This window comes from Lineus longissimus, chromosome 8, assembly GCF_910592395.1.
Source record: "Lineus longissimus chromosome 8, tnLinLong1.2, whole genome shotgun sequence".
In the NCBI taxonomy this organism is placed as follows: Eukaryota; Metazoa; Nemertea; class Pilidiophora; order Heteronemertea; family Lineidae; genus Lineus; species Lineus longissimus.
This window is the reverse complement of record NC_088315.1, coordinates 4,229,134-4,248,026: the sequence shown is the minus strand read 5'-3', so window position 1 is coordinate 4,248,026 and position 18,893 is coordinate 4,229,134. Positions and strand designations below refer to the sequence as shown.

The 18,893-nt window shown below is 37.7% G+C and overlaps 1 protein-coding gene across 1 annotated transcript in view; it reads left to right on the top strand.

Moving 5' to 3' along the window:
• Positions 1–18,893, top strand: part of LOC135492497 (uncharacterized) — a 126,546-nt gene that overhangs the window by 27,981 nt on the left and 79,672 nt on the right. The gene's annotated exons all lie outside the window — the stretch shown is intronic.

Below are 18,893 nucleotides of genomic sequence, written 5' to 3'. Positions count from 1 at the left end.
TGAGTTTTATAAGCCTATTCGTTTGTTTTCTTTATATGTATTTTTTTGTGGCTCAGGTAAACAGAGTGAACTTCTTTACTCTTCTTTGTCTTTGTCTTCAATATTTTTGACATGATAAATATTTCCAATGAGATATCACACCCATCTATTGTGTCACATGTCCCATTCCATCACAATCCTGTTAAGCCTAACTGACAAGTATTTTCTTGTGTCTGTTACATGTTTCCGATTGTTCTCAACGATATCAAAATCTTACGATGCAATGCAGCCGCCTCGAGGTATAAGACTTAAGTAGTATTACATTGTATCCATTGCTTAAGCATATATCCATTGTTTTCGCTTTCTATATAGTCAGTGTCTGTATCATTTGTCAATAATCTAAGTTTTAAACATGTATTTTATTGGTTCTTTTGTATAATTACAATGTCACTTGTTGATAAGTGTGTTGAGTTATTGGTACAAAATAACTTCAAAAATGTGGCCTACTTGAACAACTTTCTTTATTACTAACTACATGTAGCATTATCAGTTAGCAGCTGTTAATGCTACAGTACATTTGTGTATGTTTTCATGTGTCATTAAAACTTTGCATTTCTCAGCCTATGAAGGCTTATGAGACACACTGCATGATTCAGTTACCATATTTAGGCATGAGGTGTATTTATGGTTTGCAAGCATCCATAAATCTAACCTTTTAGAGTGTTTTTGTACAGCAAAGAATCCGCATCAGTTCAGTGCATGTACAATTTTGCATAACCTAAAGAAATATGCATTATTGTTTCGGGTGTAATGCTTTTGATGTGAGCTTTTGTCCAGTGAATTGTTCTTTTGTGCATTTATTGTTTGTATGGCGTCTTTGTACGATATAGTATAAACCCCACATTAGTCTAACCTTTTACTGTCGAACTATTTTTTGAAGGAAACTTTGTCTTGATATTTCAGCACTTTTAAGCGATTGCATAACCTGAAGGGGGAATACTTTTTTGCATTAAATGTGTGTTATATTGTTGATGTAGCAGTGATTGTACTTTTCGTTCATGCATAGGTTTCCGGCAGTTTCTAGAAAATACTCTAGTTTACTTAAGTTTCTAAGACCGGTTGTGAATAAAGCCGAATTCATCCAGAAATACAATCCTGGGTTCTTTGTAGCCTTTGTTTTGATTTTGGAGTATTTAATCAACTTGTCTTAGATTGGTAAAACTAGAGTATATAACCTGTAGCGTCATATTGCAGTAATAACTGGGCAAATCTTGCTGAAGAATTTGCCGGGGAACCAGTTTTAAAGGCCACTGGACAGATGGAAGAGGAAGGATTATGCAATTACATCGCAAGCATCACATCACCTGTCACAATTTTTCCATTTGTTGCAATGGCATGGATGCTTCCTCAGCCAACCAGATTTATCTAGCATCCTAACCCATGTTGACTGAGGTCGGGCTACTGGCTGTGAACAAGACATATGGTCAGGTTTTCACTACATACGACCGAAGTAGGTTTTATTGCCAAGATTGGCCATGGGCTGCAAAAATCACTTTGTAGAGTGTTGCTTTTAAGAACAACCTTGGATCTGATGTCAAACAAAATGATGTGCAGATCTGTAAAAAATCAAGACCCTGTTTTGTAGAGCTGCCATGAGGGAGGACCAACAAACGTGTCAGCCTATATCAGTGACGAGCTTATTGCCACATTCCTACTCGGGCAGTAGAGGTTAGCTGTAAGATTGCCCAAGTGTTCTCAGGCAGATTAAGGGAGGGGTGGGCCTGCTCTTATGTAGGCCACATCAGGCAACATCAGTTCTTGTATTATTATTTTACTGCTGTTATAAACTTTTGTGAAGTTTATTGAAAATAAATGCTACTTTTTGAAAATTTTAGTAGGCTTTCTTTGATTTTCTCAAAAGCACAAAAGATGAGTTCGGCCCTTATGTTATTAGTGTGAGGATATACCCTGAAACTAAAAGTTCAGGCTGTTCCTGGAGAACAGTCTGGACCTTGCTTTTACAAAAAGCAGGTTTTTTGTTACAGGTATAAAAATCAGTTCAAGAGTGTGGAAGGTCATGAACCCCTCAAGGGGTGAAGCACAATCAAATCACAGCTGAAAAAACGTGATTACATCAATCAGACAAATACAAACTTCAAATAAATAAAAATCATTCAAAGTTTTCTTTGAAAGAGTGCAATGTCTGTTATTTACACAATAGGGAAGAGACGGTTCGATGCTGTAACTCTGCCCGTAGGAGAGTGGACAAACTCAGCGAATGATGAGATGCAAAGAAAACACCATCTTAATCAATTGTGAGCCAAGAGATTGTATGAGAGGTTACAGGATCCTTTCAAATAAAAGACGTGCTGCCACAAGACAAATAAAACGATGATTATGGGGAATAAAAAAACAATTGCATAATTTTGATGTGGGAGAGACAGTTTTGTACGTAGGGTGCCTTTTCAATCTTTTTAGCTCACCATTCAGGGAAGCTTATATGATACCCTGGCGTTCGTCGTCATCGTCCGTTGTTGTCATCCGTTGTTGTCATCCGTTGTTCCTTGTCGTCGTCGTCCTTTGTCGTTGTCCATCGTCGTCCGCCGTTGTCGTCATCGTCGTCCGTCGTCAGTGTCATCAGGGTCTCCTCAAATTTGGATGTTTTAGCACCCAAATTTTGGATTATTGAGCAGAAATAATTGTTTGCCCGACCCTTGGTGGTACCGGTGTATCTGGCAAAGGGCCTATACTGCCTTGAAATAACTGCTGATAACACACAAATAACTTGTCCTGGATAATTTATGGCTCACCGATGGGTAGTGTAAACAACACCACAGTGTCCGTTGTCCCCCATTGTTGTCCATCGTGGTCGTCCGTCATCGTCGTTGTCTATATCCTGTTTCAAAAACAGTAATTAAGCAAGTCAATATGATTTTGATTTGATTAGCTGTCAGTTAGCTGTCAAATGTTTATTTTCCAAAAATACAATTAGCCTTTGACAAACTTTTGTAATAAAACTCTAAATATTACGAAAATACCCAAAACCAAGATCAGACGAAGTTTAGTTGATGAATTTTTGTTTTCAATTTTCTGCAAAAGCTACCGGCAAGAAATCAAGTAGTTTGCACGGCTGCGTGGTTTTATATCATCCTATAATTAGAAAACAAGAGCGACGGGACACCATTCTCAAAGATTTTCCCTCTTTAATCCCAACGGTGAAAAAGTCGAGTATAATTTTCAATTAATTTTCGATCAATTTTAAATCAAGTTAGCAGAGAATGGCACTCCGATCAGACAAGTTTGGACCGCAAGTTTTATGAAGCAATTTCACGCCACAAATAATGATGCAATAAATTTAAAGTCAAAATATTCATACCTCCAAACAGGTGGTTCCAACTCATTTATAATCTTGTAATTTCTTCATAAAACTAATGTAAACTCATACAAGTTTGTCAGGCATATTATGAGGATCTTAATTGCAGCATTAATTATATCTGTTGAGTTTGAATTATGTGATCAATTTGGTGTCTTCTTTTCAGTTTATGGCATGAATCTGGAGTGCTGTGACAATGGATGGGCACCTGTACAAAAGGTGTGCTGTACCTGTAATAGGCCTACATATGTGTTACAGATGAGCTGAATTTGATCGACACCTTTAATTAAAAAAAATCTAAAACAGTTGAACCATTCTTCTCAAACTTAAAGGGCGATATCAAATAAAATTTTAAAAGCTTTTGTTTTGTCGATACACATCAGGAATGAGCAGTGCAGCAACAAGCTTGCTCTCAAAACGAGCTTGCCTCTGGTCACATCCAGCCCCTGCCCTGAAGCGAGGACACCCTCGGTGCCCCAGATAATCGCTGGACCATCGTCCAATAAAAATCACACATCCCTCGCCAAAATAAAAAGAAGTGACCTAGATACTGTTATATAGATAATCGCAGGACATTAAGACTTCCCATCTTTTGTACCATATTTGTATAATGACTTCATCTTGGCAAACGAACACATCTGTTGGGAAATTCTTATCAAGCTTTGTTGCCAAATATAAGTGTACAATCTGCGCAGTAAAAATATGACTGAAAATATATTGTTTTCATGTTGTATTTTGAGGGGTCCAGTTCTTCATGTTATAATTTTTTTCCGAAAATTTGTCATATTCGAGGGAAACAGACAGAGCATCCACTGACCCAGTGCTCATATAGCTGTCAGATTGTGACTAGTCTCTTGAAGACAATGGGACAGACACCCAATCCCCAAATGGACATTTCATACCTATGCATCCAAGACAATAGAGTAGGACAACCACCAAATGTGCATCTGTCCCTGGAATATATCCAGCCTACGCAGTTCATGTGACCCTTTCTCAACTTTCAATCTGAATCACGACAATTATTCGAAAATCTTTATATTTAGTATCTATAGTCATACTTTTATTGTCGGCAAGTTTAGCTATTCATTTAACCACCTGGGTGCCATTGAAATGGGATACATTGAGGTGTATATAGATTCTGACGACAGGATGTCCTTTGTATGAGATAATCCATGCCAACAAGAGCGAGTCTGGTGTACATTTAATGTACACCAAGTACAGATTATTCCTAACTTAGTCAAAATGACAAGATTTCACTCTGACTGCTTTCATTAATGTCTATTCCACATATTCTTGACTTGATGATCACTGTACATTTGTACATGAGATTGACAGTTGCGTTCAGGTGATCCAGCCCAAGTTGACACGAGATGAGCTCAGAGATTGATCTCGGTCTAACTTGGTGAAATCTGATGCAGATTTTGTCTTTATAATGCAGTATTTGTTGCAGTCAGGTCGGCCGATGACAGCTTCTGAATACTTATTGAACATAAAGACATAGTGCATGCATCCGTGTGCCGCTAAGCCCGAAGGCTAACAAACCGACCATGTTTGATGGCCTTTATTATGATAGAGAGTCAATGGTGAAACTATATATAAAGGGGTGAGGATCTGTCTCCTGGTCCTATTCATCGCAAGTTTTATTGAGTTTTGAATTAGGGCAAACGGGGCATTTCCAAAATCTCCATCCATGAGGCACAACGTTATATAACTCTGTGCCATAACTTTGTATTTATCTATCCCGGGATTGTCAAACTCTTTGAAGCTGCCCATGTATTTTAAGGCGAGATTATGTAATTTCGTTTCACTGAAGAATGGAGATCAAAAAAGAATTCTGGACCAAGGAGTATTAAGGGGTTGCAGAGATTTGTGTTATTTGTGGTATTGTGCGTTTGACTAATGAGATTACTGCCACATACGATTGAGTTTTTGTCCCGTTGAGACATATAACAGTAATTGACAGATATAGTGTTAATCGCCAGATTATTTTGTCAGAAGACAAGGGCCAACTTGGAGTCAGGAGTGGGGTGACTTTCTGTTGGATATCATTGAAGGTAATCTTTGTTTTCTTCTTATTCACACTTGAGGCAGATATCTGCGTGAAGACAGTATCTAAAGTTAAGAATTTTAAATAGTCTTGTCCTATCAAAGACATGTTTTTTGGTAGAAAACTGCTGTTCTGGCAAATAATGCACTCAGAGAAGAAGATCAGGATGTCATCATAAGACAGTAATTACCACATCATAATGCACCCCTCCCCCTTCTACTTTGAATTCACATATCGAAACTCTTGTGAAATTCGAAGCAGAAATGCCATCTCTGCTCTGTGGGCTCTGTCTCTACGTTCTTCCCCAGGGCCAAAAACTGAGGACGAAATTCTCATTTGGCTGAACACAACGAAATATTCTTGATATGCTTGTACTTATGGCAGATGAGAGCCTGACAGATGTGCACCGGGTAGTTTCAGATGGGTCCAGACAATGGCCTTTTCACTTCCGAGTCTGGGTTCATTTATAAGAGTGATTTAGGTGACCTATGTTTGACGGCGTATGGTATTGTCGGATTAGAAGAGATGATGGGATGAATTTGCATGTTTTAACTGAGACATGAAGTTGTTCTTATCTCACCTGAAGTTGGGAGTCTAGTTTTTGTAACAGTAAAGAGTTCATAATTGTCACACTATTGAAACTGAAGGAAAAAAGAAGAGAGTTCATTGCAAGAATTGGAGAAGAGGTGCTCGAAGCATCTTGGGGAAATTTTTTTCTTCCAATCTCCGTTCCAGAGATGGGGTTTCACAAGATTAGTACTTCTTGTCAATTTTAGAAGAAAAAAACATTAATAAGAGTAAAATAGACTCAATCATAAAGTAATTATATTAAAATTGAAATCATTTCAAAAAAGTTGCTGCTATATGATGAGATAATTCCTCATTAAAAAATCACCAAGAAGGACAAGAAAATTAAAAAGAGGGCCTGAGGTTTGAAAATGAGAAAATGAAGCATTTATCACACCTTTTTAGGCAAGATTTATTTTTGACATCTCCGCCTACTTTGTGATTGGGTTCAAACTGTTCAGCCCACAGCCTTCTTAGTAACAATATCATAAGATAAGGTTAAAACAATATAGTAGGCATTATTCTTTTGAAATTAGCTTTGTCAACCACAGGGGGAATGCGGCTAATTTGAAAGCTGTGCTTCTAGGGTATCCAAGTTGATATGTGGTGGCAAGGTTGAATTCTAAGTTAATTTCAGTAAGCTGGCAAAGTTAATTTCACTCAAATTGAAAGGCGTGATCCTAGTGTTTAGTCCCTCCAGCAAATCGTAATATAAGGTCATTCAAAGAAAAAACAAGATAATTTGCAAGCGATTTGTAATTTGAATATTTAAAGCTGAAATTTTTTTTCAGAAATTTTGCAAAGTTTATCTGTAGATTGTTAGTTGTCAAGTTATTTGTAAGAAATATGAAGATATCTCAAGAATGACAATTCTTTAAATAACTAGAATTTTCCTAATCTGTTGTTATTAGTAAGACACAACAGGTGAATCGTGTCGAATGTTTAAGTAACATGAGTAATCTTGATATCATCTTGATATCGTATAATTTGAATGCGACTTAAGTTTTTAGAACATGTTACACAACAAAGATAAATTTTCTTGATATTCTTTTGATGATATTATTGGTATAATTCATTACTTTGATACAGCTTTATGCAACTGTTGTCCAATTTAAACTTGGCATTTTTCGTCAACATGAGATATTGCAATATGGAAATTAAATGACGTAAATATAATGCCTGCAATGGAGATTATCTTTTGAATAATTCAATACTTTTGTTGCGCACATTTGAAGTTAGATTCTGTTTTCTTAAAACTCGATGTTTGGAAGTTAAACAATCCATGGGAAAAGTTCATATTATGAATTGTTTTTAACATGGTGGAAATACCATATTATTTGTTCTAAAAGATGGCCACCTGCTTAAACCAAGTCTAGTTGCATCGATTTTGCTGAAATTTATGAAAACCTGAGCGGATATTTTGACTTAATGGTGGTGTCGCCTGTTATTACTTAACTAGAAGAACCCCTACATTCCTCAAAGTGTACATCAAGGATGTAACAAATCGCCTGTTTTCGTCTACTTTCGCCAACGAGCACCCTCCAGTGTCTTCCGGTCCTGTTTGGCAATGCGCATGCCTATGGGGGTAATTTGAATGGCTAGTGTTCAGTCGGTCGTCCGGGAAATTAACACCGACATTATCTTCCATCATCTCATTACAGCCCGCCCTAAAAATATCTTTAACTTGTGAATTATATAAAAAATAATGTACAGCACTTTATACGGAAGTATGCAGTAGGCCAGAAGGAGGGAAGGACACTTAAACTTGGCCATAAAGTCTTCATCGTTTTCCTATTTACTCTCTCCTTAGAATTCTGATTTATGACGATTGGCTCACACGTTTAAAAATCTATTGCGTCCACTTTTCCACGCCATCTCGCGTTTCCTCAATCTGTAACTATTCCTCGGATTGGGGATGCGTCTCTTGAGTCAAATAAAGTGAGTGACCTAAAGTGATGAATTCTTGATTGCAATACTGATTTGCTTGGAGTCTTTGTTTCAGAGTGTTAGGAAACTTGATTTTGAGGTGGTGACGAGTAAGAGAGGACTGTAGGACATCTATGACACCATGTTACCAGGGCAGGGGTGTGTCCAGGACTTAGAGAAAGAGGGTGCGCCCTGACATTTCACCCTGGTCAATTTCGATGACTTTTTCAGAATCTTATGGTCAGTTACAGAGGGAAGGGGCACATGCCTGTTTCTCCCTCTGGACCTGCCTAATCGTAACATCATTGACTTTGTCTTTAAGTCTATTGATGTGGTCAGCTATTCAGCTGAATCCTTATTAGACCAAACATCTCACGAAAACCTATTGTAAACATCATCTTTTTTAGACCCAGTGCATGGATTCACTTCTTTGACCTGATGGGTTCTTGCCCAGTGAAACTAGTAGGCTTGATGTGTCTCGGGGTGACAGATATTTGCCAGTGACAACACTACTGATCAAATTGTATATGTTGGATGTAATCGGTCAGTTCTCCTCTAGTGGCTGAAGTTGATTATCCCATCTGTACAGAATTTTTCAAAAGAAGCTGCAGGACTGGTTATCTTAAAAATACCCTTTCTTTTGTTCTTCGGGAAGCTTGTCATCTTACCTTTAGCCCCCCAGAATGCATAATGTCTCCCTGTGGCTCTCCTGGTGTCAATTTCCCTGTTTTGGTGAACGTAAGCTTACTGGAGGATGCTATACAGTGGAAAAGAGATCTCTAGTACACTCCCACCTGAAGAGCGCCCACATGTTAAACGATCCTCTCATTTCGTATGACCAATAGTTGACGAAAAAAGCAAACGAATGCAACATCTTGCAAAGCCATTTAGGAAAGGTTTAAATCATAGAGAGTACCCTTGGTGCCATTTTATGCCGGCTAATAGGACTTCGGAAATGGCCATCCATAGGAATGGTCTCATCAGGGAAATGAACACGCTTAAACGTTATTGAATCTGATTATAGTCGCACATTGTTCAGGAAGTGATGCAACTGCATAAAGAAGAATAGAGTAGCCAACAACACTGTCTTCTCTTTCAGAGTTCAGTTTGAGGTTTGCTGTTTGTGGCGATTTTCCCCATGGTTTCCTAAAATTACAACTTTGGCATAGCTTCAATTTAGTGTCCTAGTAATTTCAATTCGATTTTTTGTTACATGGCCATTCATTTTCACCATTATCTGTAAACATAAAAATAAAGGCACGCAACTTGAACATTTGCGGATTTACAGTGGGGAAATTTGCCTGTTTATGGGTGGATTACATAGGAGTTGCCTAAGAATCAAGAAAAATCTTCTTGCAAAGAAGACATAAATGCGATAAAAACTTCGTTCGTTATTAACAAGAAATAGTTGACTCGGGGTGTTTCTGACTTTTACCAAAGAACAAAACTAGGTCAAGAACGGAATTGACCTAGAATTCCATATGAAGCTTCTTGGGTATGATAATATTTATAGGCAAAACATACAGCGAGTAAATTGGAGAATTATCGCCATCGTTTATCATGTTATCTTTCGTATTTTCTCTTGGTTTCTATGTACCTGTGAGTCTGACCACAAAATCGTTGTGGGGTTAGGTTACACCTGAGACTACTGCAGAAAGTTTGTTGAATCCGCAAAAACAAGAGGCCACCTAAAAATTGACGGTTCACAGTAAGTCATTATCTTACACCTGCAGGTTTGCTCCCAATCCTGCCAGCCATAAAAAACACACAAACAAACTGCATAGTTTCGCGTAGAGGTACTTGTTTCCAGCTAAAAACAATATGGTGGTCATTGGACGTGACTGCTGCATTATGTATTATCTTGCACTGGAATATTTATCTGTGCTGCACAGAAATGTGAATCACACGACACCGTCATTGTGGGGTGTTATCTCACCTTTTAAGTACAAAAATGTCACAGTGGTCATCAGGAATGTATCAGTTCTTTACCCGATGAAAGTGCTATCATCGTGTGTGACGATTTATCTTGATTGTGCAGAAATACTGACCGAAATATACAAAAAATGGCTGTCCTTATCTTTTCTGCCCAGAAAGATCCTACGTGCAAAAATGACTACAGCGCACAAAATAATAGCAACCATACTGATGTGTTCTCAGAATACTGCATTTGGTGCGAAAATTTGCATCTTTCTGATGCAACTCTTAAAAATATGCATGTCCAATACTTGAGTACTGACTGGAGCGTTGCGTCAGTAAAACAATGCTATCTTTCCTGCACAGGAGGCAATTGAAAAATGTCAACAGCGCGGAATGCGACTTTGCAAAAATTAGACCATCTTGGTTTTTCACCTGCTCAGTGAATGTATGACTATTTTCTTTAGTACTTGTATTGAAGTTCTTATTGGTCAACAGCCTTGGTTTTATTCCCACCAATATTTTGTGGTTGCATTTCATGAAATGTATGTTCTGCCTGCTTGTGATGGGTAAAGGTTGAGCATGGACGTCGTCGATTGTCCATGGAATGTCCATTTGCCGAATACCTATTTTTTCCCATTACGTGACCAGCATTATGAATGTTTTAAAGTGCCAAAGCACCTCTAATGCAACCAGAAATATGGACAGAATGGACGCAAAAATACAGCATCAAACAACTGATGCATCAGTGCCAATATTCTTTCTGAAATGAAATACAACGTATGACCCTCTAACACGCACCTAGTTGGGTCATTATGCAACCAGCGCATCCAGATTGTCCGCATTACGCTTGGAAACCACTATATTACTCTTTTGCTCGACTTCTCTGACATAATGCAAAATTGCTGCATCAGATGCAAAAAAATTGCCCATTTGCTGCCTAGTACAACGTATGACCATTTTCGCCTCACCTCGTGTGGTTGTTAGATGACCGACACATCTGAACACTGAGATTAGGTTTCAAAGCCACCACCATGCTCCACTCTCCTCCAAGGCTGCAGCATCAATTCTCTGCTGCATCATTTTTTAGCGCGTGACCACTCACGAGATGGCACGGCGTCTTCATATGTGGCTTCAGTACCTGCTAGATGCAGCTATGTATTTCAGAGTGAGTCTGGCATGACTCATGGCCGTTGAATGAATAATGATTTTTTTGCTCTGTGCAAAATAACAGTGGAGTGAGCCCCGTTGCCGCGGCGTGTACACTCATGAAATGTATACCGGGTCGCAGCATCCACTGGAGCATCTCCTAGAGTAGTATTACGTGTTTCAATCTCGAGATCTGTGGTGAGTGGTTTCGGTGTCATCTTGCACTCTGTGCATGCCGTTTGATTTTTTACGATTGGATGTTTTGCTCATCTTTGGTTTTAGTGTTGGTGCGGTAGCCTGCGTGTGCAGAGTTGTTTTGAGTCGACTTTCTCTCTTTCCTATTTTCACTTGACGTGATTGTGGGGTTTGTGGCTGGCTGCCAAGTTTTGTTATATTCTAGATTGTACAGCGGAATTCCAAGCAACACAAGGTGAATCTCTTTATTATCAAAGGATGTTTTGTTAATTTTTTTGCTTAATCTGTTTCTTAAGTGTTCCTCGTTGTGATTTGATGTTACTTTTTGGTTACATGTGTTCAATACTGCAGTCTGTGGTTTCCGAAACCCGTGGACTCATCAATTTCTGATGTCTCAAAGGAGACTTCGGGGGATAGGGAGCATTTAGAGAGGAAGGGAATGGTAACCTACAAAAAGTGTAGCTGATTTCCAAGGGCTGTCAGAAATTTGTGAGAAGTGATCAGCAGATTCCTCCTTTGATATATCTGTACCAGGTAATGTATTTCACCTGCTTTAACAGTGCTACATTGTACATCGACATACAGGATTTTGTGACGCTGTCAGCTTGACACTGACTCTTACATCACTCATATTCTTTTTCCTAACACAGCAGCATCTTTTACTTTTACGCATTTATTTCTCTGTGGCACAGATCTATAGCCTCCCTGCAATTTATATTTGCATTGGACGGTTTTAGTATTCCGTGCATTTCCCGTAGGTGTTCATCTCATCGAAAGTGACAACGATGCCGGTTTCTTTAAATATTTCTGTGATGCAATCGTGACCATCTGGTAGCTTTATGAGTGGTGCACAGATTTGATCTTCAAATATTCTGTCATCCTTTCCGATGATTGCGGCCTCTTTTGTTGAATGCGTTTTGTTCAAAGGCAGGTATGTACTGTGTTTGTTGGTTGGTTGGTTTCTTCCTGACCTGGCATCGGTCAAAGTCCTTTACACACTATACACCCATCATTGTCACGCTACAGCAAGCAACACTTAACAAAAAAGAGAAATTCAGCGTCGCCCTGACTAGATGCATTAACCTGCACTCAGAATTGCAGCTATTCTTAATAGATGTCTTCCTTCTATCACATTGAAAAGCGTACCGCCGTAAATTGTCGCATTAAAAAACTGAATGAAATAAACAATCCGACAAATTGGTAGATAGGGGGCAGCAGGGGTTTGAATTTTCCCATTATAGTAGTCAATGAAAAAACCATCAATTTCGTGTGCATGTAGTAAAGAGTATTTCAGTCTGAGAAGAACTGGGATTAGTGTGTATTATGTGTAGTTTTGTGTACAAATTTACGGGTTTATTTAGAACGGAAAATGTTGAACGTTATGTTATTGATGGCACATCCTTTAGGAGTATGAAATGGTTGAATTTTTTTGCAAGTTTAAGAAATTGTGATTGTTTGGTAAAATCAGCCTCTGAGGTGATGAGTTTGATTAGGTACTAGGTGTCACCAAAAAGATTATATGCTTTTGATCTTGAATAACTTCCACATTATAAACTTGATTTTTACCACGCTTTTGCCATATGTAGCTGAGATCAACTATTTTCGGAGTTATTTAAGATCAAAGAATATACTCTTTTTTGTGTCACTTTTAATAGTATGAATCACGCTTGAAGTTTTCCACATTTCATGTTTTTCCAGTTTTTGCTCTTATACGAGTAGTAGTGAAAATTAGCATATTTATCACTAAGCTATGAGTTGATGCGTAGATTTCATAGGTCTCAGTTGTGTGATATTTGCATGCAATTTCAGAAAGTTTTTAGATTAACTGCAGTTGTGGGAACAAATTTACAAAATGAAATCTGAGATGATGCAATCATTTCGAGGTTGGCACAGAATTTAGTGCGTCAAGAAATTTCTTATCTTTTATCATGTCATCTAAAGTTTATATGGAACTTCAGTATTTGTATTCAAAGGAAGATATAATCCATAGCATAGAATTTGACAACCATTGCCCGATATTCCTTGATGAGGTTCAACTGTTTGATAATCAGTTGAAAATAAAGGTTTGTCCTGTCACAAAGCAGTCAGACACATTTACTTTGACCTTTCATGACTAATCAAGTCTTTTCATCAGAGAAAGTGTCCTTGGTTCTTCTATTGACCACTTTGGGTTAGCAAGGAATTGGTCAACAGCAAGATCATTGAACGAGAGGGGATATGTCTGCTGGATGAAGGAATTGACCTGAATGAGGAAAATGTCAAACATGAACAGAATGTAACAGCTCCTGGACTCTTTTTTGTCTCATTAAGAAATTGGATAACCTTTTAAAGAATCCAATCTTTAAATGAACCGAAGTTCAACGAACTTCCGATCCCAGACCCCCACGGAGGAGACTGTTGTGTCCTCGTGTCTGAACAATACAGGTCAGATTAGATGATCAAAATCTTTACTTCAAGACATGATCAATGGAAACTTTTGCACAAAGGCATATCATATTTAAATGAAGTTTTGACAAAAAAGTCAAAATGTTAGTCAAACTGCCACAGAAGATGTCAGAACTCATTGTCTTGGGTTTTCATTTGGATTCTAAGTTAAAACAAAACTAACAACTGCTTTTTAAATAGATCTTTCAAATCTAGCCTTGACTCTGATTTCTTGTTGAAGTTATACAAAAAATATGGCTCAAACTCAAAATAGTGTGACTCGTGGGAACAGAGTGTACCTCGGCACAAAAACATCATTTCTCCAAGAAACTTTCAATGAAATCAAATTCGCCAATAAAATGATAGTACACTATGGAGAAAATGATCTTGTTCTCTTTCAAGACAATCTGGAAGTGACAGGTGCCATAATTGAATTCATGTTCAAATCTGAGAAAGAATAATCTTTGAGTTTATTCTCGGAGTGGCGTCAGGGTGAAGAGAATAAAGCGCGCTGTTGTGATGCGGTTGACATTATGAGAAGTCAATGGGAACACCAGGTATGAAATATTAAGAAACAATTTTTGTCAGCAAGACCTGCAGTCATGATCACAAACAACTCTTGTTTGCAGTAGTCATCACGGGCTCCTGTGACAAGAATCTGTGATTGCTGCGACCTGCAATGAATATAAAACTCGGCCATTTATCCACAGATGTGATCTTTTTTTAACTCCTATCATCGCAGCGATATTAGTCGCAGGTCTCAGCAGCAAAAATCGCTTGTTTACTGGGTGTTTTACACCTACATTTGTATCTCTTCCATCTAATCTTATAGCTCACCTTTTGGAGGAGGAGGGCGTCATGGGGATAGTATAATTGTTGATGGTCAATCTCTTTAGCTTTTTCATAAGTTTAACCAACTATCACCTTTCCATCTCGTGATCTCCTTTCTCACCTCTTTGAAAAGTTCCATGATTGCATAAACAGATTTAGTTATCTTGTAGGTGTAAATGTTCACCAATACTGGCACTCTTCAGATTAATATTTTTTACTCTTTAGTAGTATTCAAAGTGGTGGATTCAGTGCGGGGTTTACGTGAATATTGATAGCATAATCCAAAATTGATGTAGATATATTCAGGTCTACAGAACCAACATCAAAGAGGTCGTTTAACCTTTTAAAGAAATTTATGTTTTTTGAAGCTTTTGGGTGATTACAAAGTGTTATCAGCTGTCAATATAGAAGTAAAGAACTATAAACTACTTGAAATAAATTGAGACACTCCTACACGGTACATGATCAATACATCTGCAAAACATTGAAAAAGTCACACATTTTCCTTTCAGATACAATAGAGGTTTCTATTGTGAAAAACATACTTAACCAATGTCCTTTGTTCTGATCCATTGTTGTTAAAAAAACGTGAAAAGAAGAAACTTCAAAAGATATACTAAATCATATTTCATTCCAGTTTTCCCCACTTTGCAAGATTGTGTGACTGAGCGTGATTAAATGCTCATCTGAATATCCTTCCTGCTGCTTCTAAGTTATTGAAGTCGTAAGAAATTGATACCGAACTGGAGGTTTTGGTTCTCCCCAAACACTGCCTGGTTGCAGCTAAAATATTGACCAGCCAATTCTGATTCGGTCTTGCTGGCTGAAAAATATTATACACTTACATATTCTGATACAGCATCTACTTAAATACAGCTCAAAATATATGTAACATCATCCCAAATATATGGAATTGGCAAAAAGCAGGATGCTGGAGGCATAAAAATTTGCCGCCGACTGGGCCCAAAGTGCAATCATGATATCAGTGGTTCTATGAATAGTATGAATACAGATCAAATAGTTATACAACCTCCTTAAAAAAACATCAGAATATCTCGCAGAATTTGATCAGAATATGGCAGTGTCTTTATCAAAATAGTCAATATGTTTTGATTCGAGGTACTTTCCAATGAAATTTCAGGAAGTGTCCCTATGATTGAGGTGTCCGTGATAAGGGGTTCTACTTAGTACTCGTACCATGAATAAAAGATATATGATATATATGCCAATCTGATATCCCATTCAGAAAAAAAACGATAGCGAAGACGTGATGCCGGCGATAATAGCATACACAGCATGAATGAGATTGCGTCTTATATATCATCAATGAATATATGCGTAACGTAAATCTACTGGAAGTAAGATTTATCTCTCCGCCAGCAGCACCGCTGTACTATTTCTGACGCACTTAAGAAAATATATTCAAAATTTTACAATTTTACATTTCGCATCGGTCGTTGTGTCACCTGTTATTAAATTGAGAATACGCTGAGAGTTACATCAGTATATCATCTCTCAAGATATAAATAGTACGCCGCACCGATCATGCTGGCGGTACTTCTGCGTTGCTGCTAATACGGCAGCAGAACTCGGATAGTATACCAGGATATTGAGGCGTAGTGCCAGTGTTTTTTATCCTTTTATCTAAATTACATGTAAATGTACTTGTATGTGCGGGATGCGTCTTATGCCTCGCTGAGCTCAGGTGACAGCGGTGTCGGAAATCGACATCGGAGAGTCTATTATGTGGTGCAGCAATGTGAGACAGGGATAAAGGAAGTATTGGATTTATGCGGCATTTGCGTTGGTTTTATCGTCAGTCACATATTTTATGCGGGGGACAATGAATGCTTTCGAGATAAGCGTTTGTAGTATTTTGGGATGCAAAAGGGGTAAAAAAGAGAAATAATTTTATTTTTTTGCAGTAAATTATTTGATTTTTGTAGTATTTCCTTACATTTTCTATACTTAACAATGCTTAAGAGTCATAGGCGAAGGATTTTATCATATGAATTAATAGATCTTGACAAACCGGCATCAAATCATAGTGGTATTTCTTTTATGAGGATGCGTTTTATGCGTGTTGGACAATGATATATCGAGTAGCATGCAGTTTGAAATGAAATTTTTTAAGACAGGAAGTGAAAATAAGACGTGAAATCTGAGGAAGAGCCATATTTTGTGAGTTTTTGCATCAGTTCTGGTGGTTTATCACATGTCTTATTAAAGAATGCTCGTGTTTTAAGGTGAAAGGAAATATGCCCGTTTAATATTTAAAGCCTCATATAGTGGTTAGAAATTTGATGCAGTTCACAGGTAAAGAAGTATGGCAAAAATCTGTCGCATATGAATCTGATTCATGTGGTGTCATTATTTTCATTTTTGTTTGATGAACAGTGGTATGATACCATTCTTCAAAGAATATGAAAATAATTGGCTCAGGAAACCATGTTTCTAAATGATGTATGTTTGGTGATAAAGTAAAGTTTATTGCTTTTGCACCTTTGAGCTTTTTTGGCCGAAATGTGTGATTAATTGTCACCTGAAAATTCAACTAGACATTGTACCAAATGCCTTTGGGCAACAAGTCGATAAGCAGCCGAAGTGGAAATAGACCTTCAGACAGTCATAATGCAACTTTAAACCCCTCACCAATACAACAATGTACATCCAGAGAAATGGGTCTCCGTGTGCTCTTGTATTCAAACTCTGACCCAAATCCAATGGGTCGAGATTCCTTCTAAGCATCAAAGTCGATTTGTCTTTATTCTTGAGTTGGCCCCTCATTGATTTGTGTATGTTTTAACGAGGAGAAATTGAGAGTATGACAAGGAATTATGGATAATATCCTCATATCCGCTAAAATTTGTCTATGGTTTTGACGTTGTTGTCATAATTTTCAATTCAACAACCTTGAAGTTGACAAGGTCGACGTTTCTTCAATGTGCTGGTGATGCAATGATATTAGCCCCTTAAAGAAGGAGGCCTTTGAAATAGAGGGAATATACTATGGAGACAATGGAATCAAAGCCACAGGTTGATTCATTTTACAGGGAAACAGGCTCTGGACACGCAGCCTCAGAGGGAGTTTACCTTTAAATTTCATAATAAAAATAGCACTGACTGAAATCAAGATCTAAATGAAGCCGCACATCACTTTGGTTTGCCATCAATTATTGTGACAGTTCGGTAATATCTCTTGCTCCGGCATGCATGGAATGATCCGGGAATCATTCTGTCTGAGACTAGTCTGAATGCAGCAGCAAATCTCGGGATGCTTTATCAATTAGAAGATTAGGCGGCATTTACTGGACTGTCTGTGAAGAATCACGTTGGCGTTTCTGCTGTCTAGTGAGATCTCCTCCATTAATGTTAAGCATGTTTTGTCACTGCGACCTGCCACAATTATCACTGCAAGTTGCTAGAAAAGAATGAAAAATATTGTGGTATTTTTTATGGCATTGAAGAGTAATACAACCATACAATAATGACAATTGTAATTCACCATAAACCCTATTCCATAATTGGCCAAACTAAAAGGAAGACAATGAAAATGATTGCATAAAAACAAAGACTTGGAGAAAACTTGCACAAGTCAATTTTTGAGATAATGATATATGTGGGAGTCCCCACATCAAAAGTTTGCTAGAGAACCCTATTACCAAGGCAAAGAATCAAATAATGTATTTGTAATGAAAACCATCTATGTTCGGAAATAAGAAAAAAAGCAGCACATTTTACAATCATAGCTATTATGGGATGTAAATGAATGAACGGAATCAAATCTGAATTTAGCGAACAAAAAGTTGATGATTGCCTAATTCATCATAGCAAGAGATAAATGGCGTCTAATCACGGCATATATTCCCTCGGCTGCCCGGAGCACCAGAATCATAGTATCACTCGCACTATCGTAGTAAGAAGTATGATTGAATCCTAAATTAAAATGGCATCGCTAGAGGTGGAATATTTCTGATGATATAAATGATGTTTGGGCATTTTGAATTTGCTGATTTATCACTTGGAGAAATGATTAATGTGCTCTTATCATTTGATAATTACTACAGAATACCTGACAGAAGAAGTAAAGGATGAGTTTGATAAGCAACAAATTCGTATTTTATCTCTGCCCAATAGTATCATTTCCTGACTATAGTGAAAATACTCATATTGAAAAGAACTCAATGGATGACAATGTTCCAGTGATGCCAACATGTTTTAGACCATGCGCCCCATTGAAATGAAATCTGACAAAGCTTGATTACAACGTAAAAGGAAGAAATGAAAATTGTTATGAGAAGGTTTTCAAAACATCTGGTGATTTTGATGAATCCAAAACTGAGTTAATGACAAGCTCTCGCTAGGTTCAGGTTAGCAGGTGATCTAATTCAGATGCTGAAAATTAAGAACGCAATTGTTACAGGTTTTGAAACGTCCATAAACAATCTTTTTCAAACTGTAATCAGTCTTTTGATTAATGAATGAACT